General features: G+C 42.8%; 1 protein-coding gene and 1 pseudogene across 1 annotated transcript in view; one reads left to right on the top strand and one right to left on the bottom strand.

The window, feature by feature from the left end:
* Nucleotides 1-14690, bottom strand: part of LOC122465086 — a 109636-nt pseudogene extending 94946 nt beyond the window's left edge.
* The window catches only part of KCNK2 (potassium two pore domain channel subfamily K member 2), a 206922-nt gene that overhangs the window by 11747 nt on the left and 176045 nt on the right, over nt 1-19130 (top strand). The window lies entirely within an intron of this gene.

Here is a 19130-nt window from a genome sequence, read left to right as displayed (position 1 = left end):
ATGAGGGAAGATGACCCTGGGGTGAATTAAGTCTTTAATTAACAGTAGATGTGGCATATTGCACCACTTTGTCATGAGCTTTACTACACTTTCCTCTCTGTGAGCACTGGGTGGAACAATATTGCAGAGAACCAGTAACCATGGTAGAGAAATAGATTTTAAGTGTGCCTGAAATAATACACATGGTGCAATTAAATTGTATGGTGATCATCTTTGTGCGAGATGAGCAAGCCCATACTGGAGTGAGATACTCCACTACCAACTAACAGAGTGCCAAGGCTGAAGTGCATAACTTTTGGGCATTGGTGCTCCATGTTGTTCTGGCCAGTTTTCTGAGCAGATTGTTGCACATCAGATTGTTTTTGACTTTAGTTTCTGTCTTTGTAAGATGGTCACGATATGTGAACAGTTCTATCCAACACGACACCTAGATAAACCGGGTGTGAATCATGCTTTATTTGCTGAGCACTGAGAACTATGTTCAGATCTCTGCCTGCTTGTGCATGATGTAAGAGAAAGATACTCAACACAGTCTTACTTTCACTTGATATCAGGCACTACTGACGACAATAATCTGCCATAACCACCATATCTGCATTCAGGGCACTCTCAAGTATGTCAAAGGAGTGTGACTGTGTTCCGAGGCATATCTTGTCCGCATGAACAAACTTGTGGGACTCGGTATGTAGGAGGTCATTCGAATATAAGTTGAATAATGTTGGAGAAAATACCTCCTTGCGGGAGGTCATTCTTCTTCTGGTGCTTTCAATCACATGTTCTAGTACCAATATGCACACAGAAATGGTGATTTCTCAGAAACCGAGCCATTGCATATACTAACCAACTTGACATATTTCTAGACAATTTCATCAAAAGGCCTGTGTGCCAAACCGTATTGTATGCCACAGTCAGGACAAGGAAAACTGATCCATTCTTCAGCCTATGTTGGAATCCAATGCCAGCACTTGATCACCTGTACTGTGATTGCAGTGAAAACTGGCTTGCTCTGGTGCCAGCAGGCCTTCCATAGATGGTGAAATTCTTTCCAAAATCAGATGCTTGAGCACCTTAAAGCAGACACTTAGAAGTGAAATTGGTCTGTAGCTAGAAGGCAAGTGTGGATCTTTCCCAGGTTTCAGCAAGGCAATGATCCTCGCTTGTTGCCAGATTCTAGGCAATCTGGATTCACACAAAACTCTCACGAGCCATTCCTGAGTGCAAGGACCCAGATGTCTCATGAATTCAGGTGCAACTCGATCATATCCAGGAGCTGTACCCATTTTTAAATCATTCAGCCCTTTACCTGTCATTTGATAGCTTTGTCAACAGGAGCTTTGGTATCCTTCAACAGATGACTGGCAATCTGATTTGGAGTCACTGCTGGCCTGGTTTGTGCATATGGATGTTGAGCTGCACCTAGTCGACGAATTAAGCTCCATCTCTTCTGGCTTGACTGACTGTGTAAAGTTAAGCACCACTATTGCTTCCCGCCATCGAGACTGGTGAGGGGAATGATTCTGTAAGATGATCTGCAATCTCCAGATCACCTAACTGCTCATACTGCCTCAGCCGGTCTGCACAATCCTCTTTCAAACATGGAATTTACACTGGTTGGAAGTGTAACCCTTCTGCCAGGCCAAGTTGATAGCAGCAAGGGCCGGGTTCAGTACACAGGGGTTCCCTCTCATCAAAGCAAATGCAAAAGTGGCTCGAGCCCCCACCCAGTGACCTGGGAAAATCCTGCACACCCCCTGGGCGCCTCAAAGAGGCAATACTTCTCCTCTCGCAAGCAAGCACAGGGCCTCGGTGTAGCAGAGAATCTTTAATAACATGAGGTAAACGACATCAGCATTACATTGGGAAAACACCACAACTAGTGTTCATTAACCAAACCATGAGCAAAGACCCACCCCAGCAAATTGGGCCACATCCTTTCCCTCGGGTTCTTGAGTCCCACAACCCAAACGTCTCTTGAGTCCAGCAATCCAAAAAATCAGCCAAAGTCCAAAAAGTCCAGCCCCAGAGTTCAAAAGTTCATCTGCAGAGTGTTATTCCCCAGTCTGGCTAAAAATGTGCCTGTGTGGGGGGGAGGAGGGGAAGAGGTAAGGGGCACCTTATGTGACCTGAAGCTGACTGCCCCACAGGGCTCTGCTCTGCACAGCTCGGCTGCACTCGCCATCTCACGAACACTCCGCCAGCCTATCCACAGACAGCACCACTGCACTCTAGATCTTCCAGCTCCCCACTACTTGACACAGTGCTCAGTGATTTCAGTTCTCAGTGATTTTAGCTCTTTAGTGATTTCAGCTCATAGTAGTGGGAGCCTTAGGGCTGGTGCACCATAAGGCCAAAGTGAATTCAGCACAGTACCTGTAGCGAGACTCTTAATAGACCCAAAAGTAGCTCTGACATTCCACAGTGGAGAGAGACAGAGGTGCAATTGGTGTTTCAGGCCCTCACAAAGGGGCCCACACCACCTGGTACTAATGCCTGTCTCAAGCCTCTCTCAATTCACCGAGTTTTGGAACCCATGTCTCTTGCCTAGCGAGTGCTACTTCGTTGATGGTGAGTACCTCCATCATAACAAAAGGCCAAGTACAGTTCCACTGTCCTTGATTCCCATAATCAGGGTAATAACAATTTATTCTTCCTGCCCCAATAACAGAGACACTGGGGATCCCACAGCAGCCAAAGTGACTATTTGGGCAGCTGTGGCCTCATTCTAGGCGGGGTGGGTGTGCCTATGCAAATGAGATCAGCCCCTGAAGTTCTTTTCCACAACTTGCCACACCTCACCACCAGATGTCAGGGTGGAGCTCATCCTGACTCTGCTTACAGAAGCTGCATGGAATTGTTGCACTTGCAGCTTTAAAAATGGCACAACAAAAATGCCAGTTTGCATCTTCCATGGAAGAGATGTGTAATGGGATGGTTACAATGCTCCGTTCTAAGTACTCTGTAAAGGAGCCCCAATCTGCCTTCCGGAAGTTCCATCTAGGCTTCAGTATGCTCCGTATCATCGGAAGACTTATTTCCACTAATGGTAGAGGGAAGAAACTCAGTCACAACATTCCCCAGTTTTTAGGAAGTGAAGCTCCTAAGGCTTTTAAATCCGTATATCAAAGAAAACGTGCACAGGTGTGAAGGTGTCAGCTCCCTAACACCACCACCCTGTTAGCCACTCAAGCACTCTCCTCCTGGAAATACTAGACCTTACTTTGCCTTGCAGGTTAACAATAGTTGGGCCCCAGTTTGCAAGTTCGTTTCAAGCATTCCCCTTTAGTGCCCAGCCCCTTATCCACTGAACACCCACAGAAATACCAGGCCTGCTGTCCCCAGGGGAACAGCACGCACCCCAGCTTGTGTGAGTCCACTTAGGATCATCTCCTTTGTTTAATACCATAACACTTAACGTATTCTTGTTTTCATATAAATATATATTACCAAAGATTTTGAGAGAGAGTGAGTGTACGAATAATGGAAATAAAAGGTTACATATAAAATCATAACGTGCTTTCTAGAAACTAAAATTAACAGGCTAACCTGCTGTCTAAAGCAGCTTACCCCTAAGGTCCTCTGTAGTGTTTCAGCCAAGACTGGTTGTGATCTCATTTTTCATGATTTTAAACATGCTGCTGTTTGCTTCCAAGATGCCGGATGGAGTGGGGGGAGGGATGTTGTCTTTATTCCCTAAATATAGTCTAGCAAACCTCTTCAAGTGTGTCTCAAGACAACGTTCTCTTCCACACTGTTTCTATACCTGTTGGCTGAAATTCTCGCAATCATTTATCTGCATTTAGCTTAGATGGGTGATGCGAGACTCGTTTGTAAATGAGACAAAACTTACATTGCAAAAGAAAGACAGGTGAATAAACATGTCTTGGACTAACAGCTTTTCTGCCAGATGGCTCTGCTTTGATACAGACTTTAGAAAACATTTTCAGTAGATCTACATAGCTCCTTACATAGTATCTGTACATAGATTTCACAGTGATATAAATGACCTGTGACCCTGGCTTTCATTTAAGATATCATGTGACATACATTCTAGTTTACCAAAGTATAAACCAGAATCAGGATATTCTTCTAACCTGCTGGCCAGTAGGCAGAAAGAGGTTCTTGGATTACAGCAGGCATGATTAACATTATAGTTTTGGGGGTAATAAAAAGTGAGGAGGTAAGTTTCCAATGCTGTTTCTGATACTATACAATTCAGAGGCAATAATTGATCTGTCATGTCCTATTCCTTGGTTTCTTTGCTTTTTAAATAGGTGAAAAGTTTAGTCTGCATTTAATAGGTGGGATTAGAATTCAGAAATGTCTGTCTTCCAGTGTTGTCTTTGTTCGTGCCTATGCATGTGTTATGGATTTTAATATTTGAATAAAAACTGGATTTACAATATGTAAAAAATATAATGAACTAGCACAAATCAAAATAAGATCGGAACCAGTTGAAAATAATTACATGTCACTCTGCACTTTGCTAGGTTTCTTCATTAATAAAGAAGTAAAGGCAACTGAAATTCTAATTCAGGATACTTGCCAAAGCCATTATGCCTACTCTGCATGCAATTCATACTCCAGTGCCATGGGCTAATGAAGGATTTGCCAAAGTCTGTAGTCAGACCCTCACTAGTTTTTTGTCAGTGAGTGGAAGAACCTTCTCACCTTTCTGGATTTTGGGGAAATGAAGTGCATGCATATGTCTTCTAGTGACACTGGTCCTTAGGACTCAATTGTCATGTATGGGAGATGGGCTGTATGGAGTCTGACTCCACACTTTTGGAGAAGTAGAGGATAGGCAACCAGACAAGAATGTGTATCCCTCTCTCTTTTCCTCTCTCCAAGGGTAAAGATGCCCAGCTCCTTGTTGGGATTTTTCCATCTGTTTCTACAGAGCCTGCCTGGGCCAAAGAACTACTGAAGGTTCTGCACTTCTGGCACTGCTGGCCCTTGGATTTGGTCTGTAATGAGTAAATTGTATTGTATTTTGAATCTGCTGCTGAGTTACATTTTAAATCAGCAAACCAGTAGGAGAAACAAATACGTAGCTTAATAAGCCCATACATCTTGTATTTAGTTATCTTGCATCTCATTCTATTATTTTTGTACTTAAGACAAAAATACAATAACATGCCCAACTTAAATACATTACTGCAGGATGCTAATATACCAAGGATATTGAATATGATGGTCATCCTGACAAAATGGGCCAACAGAACAAATAACAAAATGCATAAATTAGTGAAATGATTTGATGTGATTATTCTGCCCTGAATTTCTAGGGAAAATAATTATCAGTATAATTTCCTTCTCAGAAATCCTGAGCAGCCAAATAAAGGAAAAAAAAGGTTGCTATTGGAGTCATAAACAGATGACTTTGTACCATCTACAGTAAATACTACATCAATTTATTTTAAAAAGCATTTTAACACAAACAGAAGGGGCTCTTTCCTGTGAACATGTATAATATAAACGAACAACACTTGAGCTTTACAAAGCTAAATTTATACAGTACTACTGTCTATAATATACCTGTTCTGTGGACAGACCTCCATCATCTACCTTTTCTTTCGAAAATAATCAGTGCCAGAATATTTAATGTAGGCTTGCTACTCTGCCTTCTTAGATGGATTTTGCCTTTCCACAAGTGGTGTTCTGAAAAGCTCATTTAAACAAAGAAATGCTGAATGATGGGTCACATTAAAAATCTGTTTCTGATCTGCTGCAAGTTGCAGTACTGTCACTGGAGTCAGAGGAATTCCTCTGTATCTGTACCACTGTTGTGGAGATCACAATCTAGCTTATAGTACTATTGAATCCTGTCATCTGAGGTGAATTTTCCTTTTCTTCATGTGCCTTCTCCTATGATGGCACAAGCTATAAAAGAATTGAATGAAAAGTCAAGAGCATCAGAAGGCCTACCCACAGGACTGAATTCTATATGGTCTGTTGATCAAACATAATTAAGGTTAAGATTTTGTCACAGTTATTTTTAGTAAAAGACAGGGACTGGTCATGGGCAATAAGCAAAAATGTCAGAGAGATTTCTGGCAGTCTTCATAGCTTCCATGACATAATCTTAGGCCTACACATAATGAAAATGAGCACCAAAGGAAAGATGGGTAGATGCTTCAGAAATTTCTTCTGCAGGCAACCTTCAAAGTGATTTAATAGAAGCTGCTTCCACTGCTCATCATTGTCTCTGAATGAATAAAGATCACGGTGTGTGGGGGTCTCTTGTACACACACAGCATGGGTGGAGAAGGGTTGCATAGTGGCTTCCAAATCAGCTTTCACTTTGCACAGACTATACGTTTAGGGCCATCATCTCTCATAAGTTGTTAGTTTTCTGGTGTCATTCACATCATCCATTTCACTGGAGTTCAATTACCGCACTTTGTGTATGAACACACTGCATACAGCTCTAACATTTAACAGTAGGAAAAACAGTAGTTCAAATATATTATGTGTAGTAATATTTGCAAAACTTTCGTATGGTGTTAACTTGAGACCTCATTGGGAGCTCAGTCCCTACGCTGTCACCCTGTTGCTTTACCAAAGTGTGATTGAAGAAGGCCTGTGTTCTAATCTCCAGATGGCCAACTGGGTTTTATGTCCTAAAGGTCTACAATGAGATGTTTGTTTAAAAAAAAAAAATCTAAAATGAGATCAATAGTTTTCTCTGAGACTTACACACAAGCTTTCCTCAAGTGTCCCTCATTTGAAGGAAATCACTCCGTTTAATCCACACAAACTTGGCATGCCCTTCCTTTTAGGGCTTGGCTACACTTGCAAGTTAGAGCGCATTAAAGCAGCCCCAGGCATCCTAACTCCCAACCCGTCCACACTGGCCAGGCACTTAGAGTGCCCGGACTCTGCAGCTGGAGCGCTCCTGGTAATCCGCCTCCACGAGAAGCATAAAGCTTGCTGCGCCTCGGCTGAAACGCCCCAGCGTCAGTGTGAAATGAGGTGTTGCATTACTGCACTGTGATCGGCCTCTGGAAACATCCCATAATCCCTGAAGTCAAGTGGCCACTCTTGTCATTGTTTTGAACTCGGCTGTAGGAACATGGATATCCCCTTTCAAAGCTCCATTGACAGCAGTGACAGCCGGCATGCTTATCTGCTCTGGGACAAAGCAACCATTACTGTGGAATGCTGCTTGTTGTGAGAGAGAGAGAGAGAGAGAGAGGCTGGGGGTAGGGGAGTCTGCTGCTGTCTGAACTTACAAGACAGCATGCTGACACACTCTCAGCACCCCAAAAACCAACTCTCTCTTCCCCCCCCATACACACAACACACTCCCTATCACATTCCACACACACCCCCGTTTGAAAAGCACGTTGCAGCCACTTGAACGCTGGGATAGCTACCACAATGCACTGCTCTCTGTGGCATTGCAAGAGCTGCTAATGTGGCCACGCCAGTGCGCTTGAATCTTACCATGTAAACACACGGCAGCATTTTCCCTGCTGCAGTCTCCAAAGGCTGGTTTAACTCCCCGCGCTCTACATCTGCAAGTGTAGCCATGCCCTTAGTGTTTAAAAACTACTTGCATCAAAAATAAGGAACCATGAAAGAGAATTATTTACATGAAATCCAACGTCATTTTTTGGCGGTTTTTTTTTTTCCGCATGAATAATTGTTGTATCCCTCATGTTGGGTGTGTGTTTGCATTGCCTGGAAGGTTGAGGTATGTACTGTAACTTCCCATAAAATAGTGGTGCTATCTGGGTATTCAGGAATTGTTATGGATGTCTGTTTTTGTCTAATAGAAAAATCAAGGTATCTTTCCTTAGAATGCAAATAAATGATTTGATAAAAGTTAGAGTTAGAGTCACTACATGGCTTATGGCCTCCGAGTACCTCTCAGATGGCACAAAGAGGCCATAATTGTCTGCTAGGCATTTGCAGCTGGGTTTTCTTGTTGGAAGGAAACTTCCTGTTTGGTGCACCCACACTGGAGCCAGTCTCTGCAACTCTGCTCTCTCCTTACAGAATAGGTGGGAGACCCGATCCGGCAGGACAGTGTGTGCTCTGCTACAGTAGTCCTGAACTCCCTTAGGATCTTTAAGACCCTAAGCCAGTTGTGCAACTTAAAGCGTTCAGTTATAAAGCACAATATTTCTTTATCTGGTCTTGACATTGGTGAATAGCAATGAATTGATAAATGCAGCCACAATGACTTCAGAAAGATGTGACAGACCACTGTTAAATAACAAAAAGAAAAGGAGTACTTGTGGCACCTTAGAGACTAACAAATTTCTTTGAGCATGCTCAAATAAATTTGTTAGTCTCTAAGGTGCCACAAGTACTCCTTTTCTTTTTGCGAATATAGAGTAACATGGCTGCTACTCTGAAACCTGTTAAATAACAAGTCATCTTGTGTTAAGAGGAGATGAGCCTAACAATAGAGCTTTGAAAATAGTAAAACTCTTGAAGCTAGTTTGTAATGTGACACTGATAAAATAACTGTTCCTTCACTATCTAAGAAAAAAAGATTCTAGCGGAATGAGATCTCTCTTGCTAGTCAGTGGGAAAGGTCTTCCATAACCGTCATTAACAGCTGTGATGTTTCTGCCTTGTGTTCTTGCTTGTCACAGGAGTGATTCAGTATGAATGTCTTTGAGCTACAGAAGTGGAAAATAGTAGAGCTCGGGAAAGAGACAATGCGCAAGGTTTTGATCTCACACTAGTAGAAATATATCAATCTAATCAGTCAATCTATATAAATCAATATAATTGATTTACAGGATCTGATTTAGAAGTCTGGAGTTTTGCCACTGACTTCATACACAGCAGGACTTGACTCATGAGCTGCATCTCAGGAATACATACTGTACTGAACACTCTAGTTCTGCATAGGTAAATATTTAAGTGGAGTACAACTCACTATGATAGCTGGATATTAATGTTTACAATAATTAGATATGAAGTTACTGGGGTTTCACTGATATAGAGGGGCAAAATCTGATCCACTGGACATTGCAGCTAGAGCCACAAAACACTGGTGCATGTTCTCTATGTAATGCAACAGGATGTAAGTGACAGTGAAAAGTATGCAACATGACTCTTAGGTCTTGAATGTTTAGAAGATCTAAAGGAAGTTTAAAATAATAACAGTGTAGAGTTCAAATATCAGTACTGAAATCTATGGGAGAGTTCCTATTAACATCAGTAAGGTGAGGATTTCACTCCAGGTGCCTAGGACTTTAACAAGAGGTGTGGCTGCTCCTCTCAGCAGCCTAATTCATCTACAGCCATGTCAATAAGACAATAAACCAAGGGTTCTCACCCTTTTTCTTTCTGAGGCCCCCTCAACATGCTATAAAAACTCCATGGCCCACCTGTGGCATAACAACTGTTTTTTTGCGTTATCAAAACTAGGGCCAGCATTAGGGGGTAACAAGCAGGGCAGTTGCATGGGGACCTTGCAAACCTACATTGCTCAGGCTTCGGGTTCAACCCCGGGTGGCAGAGCTCAGGGCCACAAGCTTCAGCCCCATGCAGTGGGGCTTTGGCTTTCTGCCCTGGGCCCCTGTGACTCTAACACTGGCCCTGCTTGGCAGACCCCCTGAACCACTGCAATAAACGATGGGCTAGATACAACAACTAAGCAAAGCTTCTGGATGTACCAAAGTGGTCAACAAACATACTACATAAATGGAATCCAGGTGGTAAAGCAAGCCATGACAGCACCATCTCTCTAGCTCAGTGGTTCTTAACCCACAGCCGGCAGGCTGCGCACGGCCCAATTAGCACACAGCTGCGGCCCAGCTCAGCTGTGTGCTAAAGGCTGGCCTGGGTTCCCAGCTGCCCAGGGGTCACAGCTGCCCCAATGCAGAGGGGTCTGGCTGCGCGGCCTTGTCACCCAGCCCAAGCTCTGGGGCAGCCGCCCAGCCTGCATGGTGAGCGTCAGGGCTGCCGCTGCCCTGCCACCAGGCCCCTGCAGCCCAGATAACACATTGTGGGCCGCATATGTGGCCCACAATGTGTAATCAGTTGAGAACCACTGCTCTAGCTGTTATGTTGTTTTAAATGTCCACAGTCTCCACAGTAATTAGGAGCTCTGCTAGCATAGGATGACTTGTGGCATACTGAACAATCTATGTATTTGTGAGGTCACCATATTGACACAAGCAGCTAAGAAGATAGCTATTAGCATAAGATTAACGAGTTTCATGTCATGGACATGGAAAATGCACCACCGCTATTTTACATGTAATGAGTTTATATACACACACACACACAGGTTTTGCTAAAGAAAACTCCTAAAACATCTGTTGATGTAACTAGATGTGTTTCTTGTGGGTCGTAGTAATCCAGTGGAAGGGATGGGAAATAAAGGCTAAATTCATGCTGGATTAACTTCATTGATTTCAACAAGGTTACTCCAGGGATACATTTTACCCAACACATTTATTCAAAACTCTGCAATAAACCTGTTAATTCATAGAAAACAGGGTTATGTGCAAGACAGAGATGGCAGATTTGGGTTCTAGGTGATGCAGTATGAAGAAGACAATCCATGTTCCTAAAGAAAATCACATCGTATTCAGATTACTGAATCATATTGTCAGTTTTAGGGTTTAGCTATACTGGGACGCTCTGGAAAATTAAATCAAATTAACTAAAGGTGTGAATTGAAAGTGGATTCAGTTGCATTTTACCCTGTGTGGATCCTCTCATTTAGAATGAAAGAATTCAGTTTATTTTAATTCTCTTTGGAAGGGGTTAGTTGATTCTGATTAACTTTCCTCAGTATGCCCATGTTGACAAGCCTTTAGAAGTGGCTTCTATTAGTCCACCCCAGGGGTCTCAAATACGCGGGAGTTATTTCCTGCTGCCCGCCATAGGCGCTGACTCAACCGGCAGCCAAGCTCCCCTCCCCCCGGATGACGTATGGTCATCGTATCTACACCTAGCTGGCAGCTGTGCAAACAACAAAAGCTGTGCCTTAGGAGGATAGGTTTGGATGGTTACAGGATGGGACAGGGGAGGGATACCCTGACTGAGGAACTGGAAAAAATTTAGGACAGTGTCTGATTTAGCCAGTCAGGTTTTGGCTGAGCATAGCAAAGAGCTTGGACATTACAGCACATTTCTGCCATATACTGTATTTTCCCCTTATAGTGTGGTTCTGCTTTAACAAATGTCTAGTAAAAATAGCTTTTCCTTAATCATCAAATCTGTCTTTATGTGCTTCCAGAGTCAATTATAACCATTTAATACCTGAAATAAGTTTTAAATAGGTTTTTACTCCTGGAGAGTGAGCAAACAGTGACTTCTCCAACCTCCACCCCAGTGAGTCTAACTTCTGAATGAGAAGGACTCTGAATTGTATTTAATTTTTGGTGTTTCTATGCCAGTGCTTTCCTGATGCTGTACGTGTCGCTGTCAGTTTAGTTTTAATGTTTATAATTATGTAAATTAGACTGAACATATTTTCTGGAGCTAAAGATCATTGCTATCCCTCTGTCTCTGGAACATCTCCTAGGGGATTCTTCACTACAAGATCTTGGGGGAACAAATATTATTTCTTCTTTGAGTAATTGCACATGTTTATTCCACTGTAGCTGTGAGCGTGACTCATGCGCAGTTGTCAGAGAACTTCTTCACTGAGCGGTACCTGTCAGGTGGCTTGATTGCCCTCTGCCATTGTGTGCCACTGCATGCCAGTGTAAGAGGATGGAGCCTCCCCCAACTCCCTTCAGTTTCTTCTTGCCACAAGTGACTACTGTTGGAGTGCTTCCAGTCTTGCTGTCACTATTTTTATCCCACCAACTACGCTTCTTTCATGGCAGGACATGACAGCGGAGTCCTTGTGATGGGAAGACTGATGCTTAACATCAAACACCAATCAGTTCCCATCACGGACCCTAGTGCCTGTGCTCCCAGCTTTGCCATATTGTCAGTGGGCCCTTCTTAACTGATTCCAGATTGGGCAAGGCCTCTGTGCAGCCAACCAGCACTGTTGGGGTTTTCAAGACAATCCAAGCTGCAGCACAGATCAAACAATGATACCAGTTCTCGAGGAGTGCCCACTAGCCAAATTTAGAAGTGGGCTCCGAGAACTCCACTTGGCCACTAAGAATGCTATTTCTTGGCTCGGCGAATATGCAAATGCTAAATAAATAAAGTCACAAGTTTATTTCCCTACTCTTTTTGTATATGTTTGTTTTGTCATTTAGTGGCTAGTAGTTAGTTAGATATAATGTAGAATGATAGGTTAGTGTTAGGTTTCAGTTTTTAGGTTCTTTTTGGACCATATTTGATTCACGGTACCTGGACTTGTGCTGGAGGCATACCTTGATCTCTGGGATTTAAGTCCTGCTGGTCATGTGCCAGACCACTGCCAGTCCAGTGACCCACATCCCAACTGCCTAAAATGTTTGGAGGAGTTCCATATCAATGACAAGTGTCACACTTTTGTAGTGGGTTTAAGCCTTGCTTTAAAAAAGAGAGAGCAGTGAGACTTAAGTGTCTCCTTCTGGGGGTGGCCCTTTGCTCTCTAGTGGAGCCATCAGGTTCAGAGAGTACTCAGAGTGTAGCACCACCATACAGAGTGCACTTCCTGAGAAAGACAGACTTGAGACGCAAGTTCACTCTGATGGTAGGGGAGGGCAAGCTGGTGGCAAGGACAGCTCTCCAGGACAGCTTGGATGTGGCATACTCAGCAGCTTGATCCATGGTGTCGGCCATATCTATGAGGAGATATCTGTGGCTGCAGTCTTCTGGTTGCCCTCCTGAAGTACAGCAAACCATACAGGACTTATCCTTTGAGGGGTCTCCTTCTTTTTGGAAAACATGGACGATAGGCTGCATAGTCTAAAACATTCCAGGGCAGCACTGAAGTTGCTTGGAACCTACACATCAGCGACAAAGAGGAAGCAGTTTTGTCCCCAGCAGGCTCACAGCTATCAGAACTTTATATCTCTGCCCCCAAGAAAAAGGGGCAGGAATTACAGGAGGCAGCCTCTTCCCCATGCCCCCCCATATCATCTGCAACAGCAGGTTCTTCTGAACCAACAGCCCTGTCTAAACATGCATTTTGTTGAGTTTGTCAAGGACAGCATAACAATATTACAGAACAATTTGTCCCTACCCATATCTTTGCCAAACATCTATCCCACTTTCTTCATGCGTGAACTCGCATCACATCAGATCAGTGGGTTCTAAGTACAGTGGATCTGGGATATTCCCTTCAATTTGTTTTTCATCATCTCTTCCCCATACCTCTTCAGGGATCACTCTCATGAGACCATTCTTCAGCAAGGTCCAGTCTCTCCTTCTAGAAGGAGCCATTGAGGAAGTTCCTCAGGAAATGGGTTTTTATTCCTGTTGTTTCCTTGTTCCCAGAGCACAAGGTGATCTCAGACCTATTTTAGATCTAAGAAGGTTAAACGAATTCTTGAAGAAAATTAATTTCTGCATGGTTACCTTTTCTTCCGTTATTCCTTCCCTGGAACAGGGCGGCTGGTATGCTGCCCTCGACTTAACGGATGCTTAAAGGTCTGTATAACTATCTTTTTGGCCCACTGGACTTTTCTCAGATTTGTAGTGAATGGAATCCATTACCAATTCACAGTACTTCCATTCAGCCTGTCAGCAGCCCCTCATGTTTTCACAAAGTGCATGGTGTTGATAGCTGCTTATCTGAGAAGATTGTTCCCCTACCTGGATGACTGACTGGTCTGAGTCTCAGTACTATTCAGCATCACCATCATCCAGTCTGCCTTCAAGGGCCGGGGGCTATTACTCAGTCTGGACAAATAAACTCTATTCTTTGCACAGGTTTTAGAATCATTGGGCGCACGCTTGGATGGGACAAAACCCTAGTGTTTCTGCCCAGTCAAGGTTCCAGATACTCAAGACCTGGTCTTGGATCTAAAAGAACATCCCGTTACTACAGTTCACACTTGCCTCAGACTCCTGGGATACATGGCAGTATGTACCTATGCAGTACAGCACGTCCGACTAAACCTAAGGAGGCTTCAGGGATGGCTAACATCAGTATATGTCCTCTGTCAACATTCACTAGACAGTGATTTGCATTCCACATGGAACTCTGTCCTTTCTGGACTGGTTTGCGGACCCTCATAACACTTGTGTAGGAATTCCCTTCATTTCTCTGCAACCAGTGCTCGTGTTGGTCACAGAAGCCTGATCCCCAGGCTGGGGGACACCCATCGGAACTCTACGAACTCAAGGGTTGTGGTCCTCCACAGGATCTGAGGACTCATAAACATCAGAGCTCTACGTGCTATCCATCTAGCCTGTTCAACCTTCTTCTCACATATTGTGGGGGGGAAATCTGCTAATGTTAATGAACAACACAGTGACTATGTTCTATGAGAACAGACAGGGCGGGGCCCATTTGTCCCAACTGTCTACTTTATGCAAAGCTCCCAATCAACTCCATTCACCTCAAAGCTGCATACCTTCCAGGAGAGCAGAACACGTTGGCAGATCACCTAAGCAGGTCTTTCTCACCACAAATGGTTAGTTGCTACGTTAGACCCATCTTCCAGCTGTGGGGGAGTTCCCAAAGTGGGCCAGTTTGCAACAAAGGCCAACAAAGTGCTGTCAGTTCTGCTCCCAAAGGTGTCACAGTTTGGGTTCTTTGATGGACAGGTTTCTGCTATCATGGACGAACTCCCTGCTATATGCCTTTCCTCTGATGCCATTACTACCCAGAGTCCTGTTCAAAACCAAACGGAATCATGCTTCCCTCATACTAATATCACAACTGAGGTCTCAGCAACATCAGTCTTGACCCTACTAGCATTGTCAGTGAGAGCTCCTCTGCCTCTCCCATTGGATTCAGACATAATTTCTCAGAACCGTGGCTGTCTGCTCCACCTCAGCATATAGGCCCTCCACTTGACAGTGTGGGTGCTTCATGAGTGACACCAGTGGAAATGGCTTGCTTGAAAGAAGTTCAGGAAGTGCTTCTGAGTAGCAGAAAGTCTTCAAGTAGTTGTACTTAGCTGGCTAAATGGAAACATTTTTCTGTCTGGTCTCGGCAGCAGTTTGCCTCTCCAGTGCAGGCTTCCATTTTTAACAATGTTTTGGATCATCTGTTGCACCTAAAACATCCAGGTCTGACTGTTCCATTAGAGTACGTTTGGCAGAGATGTCAGTGTTCCCCTCTCCAGTGGGCAGTAGACGACTTTTTTTTTTTTTTCCAGCCCTATGACTGTCAGATTTCTGAAACGGTTGAACAGATGACAGAAAGGTGCAGGAGCTTGTTCCCCTATGGGATCTCAACCTAATGCTAATAAAATTTAACGGGACCTCCCTTTGAACCTCTCTATAAAAGTGGCATTTCTGATTACTGATAACCTCAGTAAGGAAAATAGTCGAATTGAGATTCTTCTTTTACAGTTTTCCATAAGAATAAAGTTTACCTCTGCCCTCACTCAAAGTTCTTGACAAAGGTGGTTTCCCAATTTTTACATTAACTAGGCCACTTATTTGTCAACTCTTCTTCGCTCCCTGAAGCCTCATATGTATACAGATGAGCAGAAGCTTCATTTGTTTGGATGTGAGGGGAGAGTGTTGGCCTTCTACTTGGACCTCACCAGATCTTTTAGAGCCTCAGCTCAGTTAACTGTCACATTTGCAGACAGGGTGAAAGGTAAACTGGCTTCCATTCAGAGTATTTCCTCTTGCATTTGTGAGTACAACCAGTTAGATAATGTCACGCCCCCGCCGAGAGTACTGGCTCATTTTGACTAGAACACAAGCAGCTTCAGCAGCTTTCCTAGTGCAAGTACCTATTTGAGACATTTGTAAAGCAGCAACCTGGTCATCAGTTCATACATTGGTGCTCATTTGTGCCATTTCCATCAATCCAGGGATGAGAACAGTTTTGGACAGGTTATTCTACAGTCCCTATTCAGGTAGACTTGGATCCTACCTCCATATTAATCTGCTTGTGAGTTACCCAGAGTGGAATGGACATGTTCAATCACTTGAAGAAAAAGAGTTTACCTACCTTTCCACAGCTGTTGTTCTTTGGGATGTGTTGAACACGTCTATTTCACGTCCCACCTGCCTTCCTTTCTGTGATGGAGTCTGTCTTGGATGAAGAAACTGAGGGGAGGCTTGGGGTCTGCTCCATCCTCCCATACCAGCACTCAGTAGGGCACGATGGCAAGGGCACGCGAGCTGCCTTGATGGGTACCACTGAAAGAGAAAATTCTCGGACAACATCCACATACAGTGGAATGGACATGTGCAATACATCTCAAGGAACAACGGTAGGTAATGTGGTTTTTTCACCCCTCTTCAAACAGGCAAGCTGCTAAGATTTTTTTTTTTTAATGTTTTTATACTTCTAGTAGATGGACTGAGGAGCGATGCCAAAATGGTTCAAAACAAACACTGAAGGGGGAATAGTTGCAGGAAACTGTCCTAAAAGATACTGTTCTCCTTAAAAGCAATGTGAGTTCATGCGACTTACTGTTTGTGACCAGATTTATAACATCAGCCAATCCAGCACATAGACCAAACAAAGTCCTTACTGAAGATTTATTCAGGGAAAACTCCCAGCGACTGCAATGAAAGGTTTGCCTGAGGAAGAGTTGAGGGTTTGGAGCCCTTGAGAATCAATTTTAAAAAAAAGAAAAGTAGTGGTAGCTATAATTTTTCAGATTGGAAGTAAGGCATAGATTTTTAATGGTCAGAGTAATCAACCATTGGAACAATTTAACAAGGATCATGGTGAATTCTTCCTCACTGACAACTTTTAAATCAAGATTTGGATTTCTTCTAAAAGATCTGCTCTAGGAATTATTTTGAAGAAGCTCTGTGAACTGGGATAGGGATGAGCTGTCCACCCACTACAGTTTGTTTCTACAAGGCTCACTGAGGTGGATGGGTTCCTCCATTTCATAATGAGGATCTGTTAATCAGAATTTCATGTTTTAGACATCCTGAGCATGGGTAAATGTCCCAATGTATTGTTATGGCAACTGGGTTAATGAAATGCATTTTATGAATGAATTCTACAAATGTATTTTTATCTGAAACTCTCTTCATAGAAAGGGCTGGATGTATCAACAGCACCTGGATGATCATTAAGGAGACCCTCAGTTGTTTTTAGTCTGGACTGAAACTAGAAGATGAGTTGGCTCTAATGGACATTGATTATAGATTCTACTGTCTGAGAAGTAGAGCTCTTCATTTAAAAAACTGTTTCTGTTTTGTGTTTTTAAATGTGTTGCAAAATTTAGATTTTTGTTTGCCCTATTTTCCTTTTCTGCCACTGAGTGCCATAAACTTCAACAAAAATTCAGAAAAATGGCAAGATTTTTGCAAAAGTTTTCAGTTAAAAAAACCCCCATATTACTGTGTTTTTTTTTGGGGGGGGGGGGAGGCAGTTAAATGGAAAAATCTTGACCAGCTGTTAGCATTAACCTCCAGAGCTATACCTCACTAGGTGTTGACAACAATTACATCTGTGTGATGAAAGGCTGATGAATTGGGAGGGAGGGCTTCCCACATAGGTGGATGAGGGCTGCATAGGAGAATAAGCAAAAAAAGATCAAATACCAGAAGCAGTTTCCTTTTTTCTGGTATATCTCAAGTTGGACTCTGTGTCTTAGCTTGAGTTTCTGCAAGTGGAATTTCATGTGTATAGATTTGGCCACCTCTGAAGATAAACAGGACTTGTGTACACTTCATAAATAGATACATTACACTAGAAAGATTCTAGTTAGGACTGGGTCCGTTACTGAGATTTAACAGTTGTATTTTAATTTTCAGCAGCAAAATCAATACATGATTTTGAACTTCAACATGTGGCAAATTAATTACTGATCATGGTCCTACTCCAGGAAAAATAAAAGTAGCTGCAGGACACCACTGATGAATTTGAGAAGTAGACTAGATTGAAAAACTTGTGGTCATAAAATATTTTGGAGATAACTTAAGGTAGTGACATGGCCCCCTTTTTTATCTTATGACTAGCCAATCTTTTGGGGCTCAAATTACCTCTTGACTTTATTTTTTTTTCCAGTGATGATATTATCCCAATCTAGTTCTATCACCAAGGTTAGGCTTTTAAAATAAAATGTATTTGGGTGACTAATGGGACTTTCAAAAGCACATAGATGTCTAACTTCACCCATGCTTTTGAAAATCCCATTAGTCACCTAAATACCTTTTTTAAAATCTGGCCCTTTTATAACTACATAAGGAGGCTTCCACCATGAGGCAGGTCTGCTGCTTTCTTGCTGCCTGTTTTAGGAGTCAAGAGCATACTGCAGATCTGCCTAGCAGACAAAAACTTTCTGCCCCCCCCCGACCCCCCCTTGTCTCAACTGTAAAGCTGAAATGTACATTAATGCCACTATAATTATATATTGATTTAGTGCTAAGCGGAGCACAGGATCTGGTCCAAGAGGTGAATATAGCTGGACTGCTTGGTAATAGTGAACATAATATAATTAAATTTAATATCCCTGTGGCAGGAAACACACCACAATGGCCCAACACTGTAGCATTTAATTTCAGAAAGGGGAACTACACAAAAATGAGGAGGTTAGTTAAACAGAAATTAAAGGGTACAGTGCCAAAAGTGAAATCTCTGCAAGTTGCATGGAAACTTTTTAAAGACACCATAATAGAGGCTCAACTTAAATGTATACCCCAAATTAAAAAACAGTAAGAGAACCAAAAAAAAGCCACGATGGCTAAACAACAAAGTAAAAGAAGCAGTGAGAGGCAAAAAGGCATCCTTTGAAAAGTGGAAGTTAAATCCTAACGAGGAAAATAGAAAGAAGCATAAACACTGGCAAATAAAGTGTAAAAATACAATTGGGAAGGCCAAAAAATAATTTGAGGAACAGTTAGTCAAAGACTCAAAATGTAATAGCAAAATTTTTTTAAAGTACATCAGAAGCAGGAAGCCTGCTAAACAACCAGTGGAGCCACTGGACGTGCATTCAAGGACAATAAGGCCATTGCAGAGAAACTAAATGAATTCTTTTCATCTGTCTCCAAAGCTGAGGATAAGAGGGAGGTTCCCAAACCAGAGCCGTTCTTTTTAGGTGACAGATCTGAGGAACTGTCCCAGATTGAGGTATCATTAGAGGAAGTTTTGGAGCAAATTGATAAAT

Source organism: Chelonia mydas, chromosome 3 (genome assembly GCF_015237465.2).
Source record: "Chelonia mydas isolate rCheMyd1 chromosome 3, rCheMyd1.pri.v2, whole genome shotgun sequence".
Classification (NCBI taxonomy): Eukaryota; Metazoa; Chordata; order Testudines; family Cheloniidae; genus Chelonia; species Chelonia mydas.
Note: the sequence above shows the minus strand (reverse complement) of the source record. Positions and strands in the feature narration are given on the sequence as shown.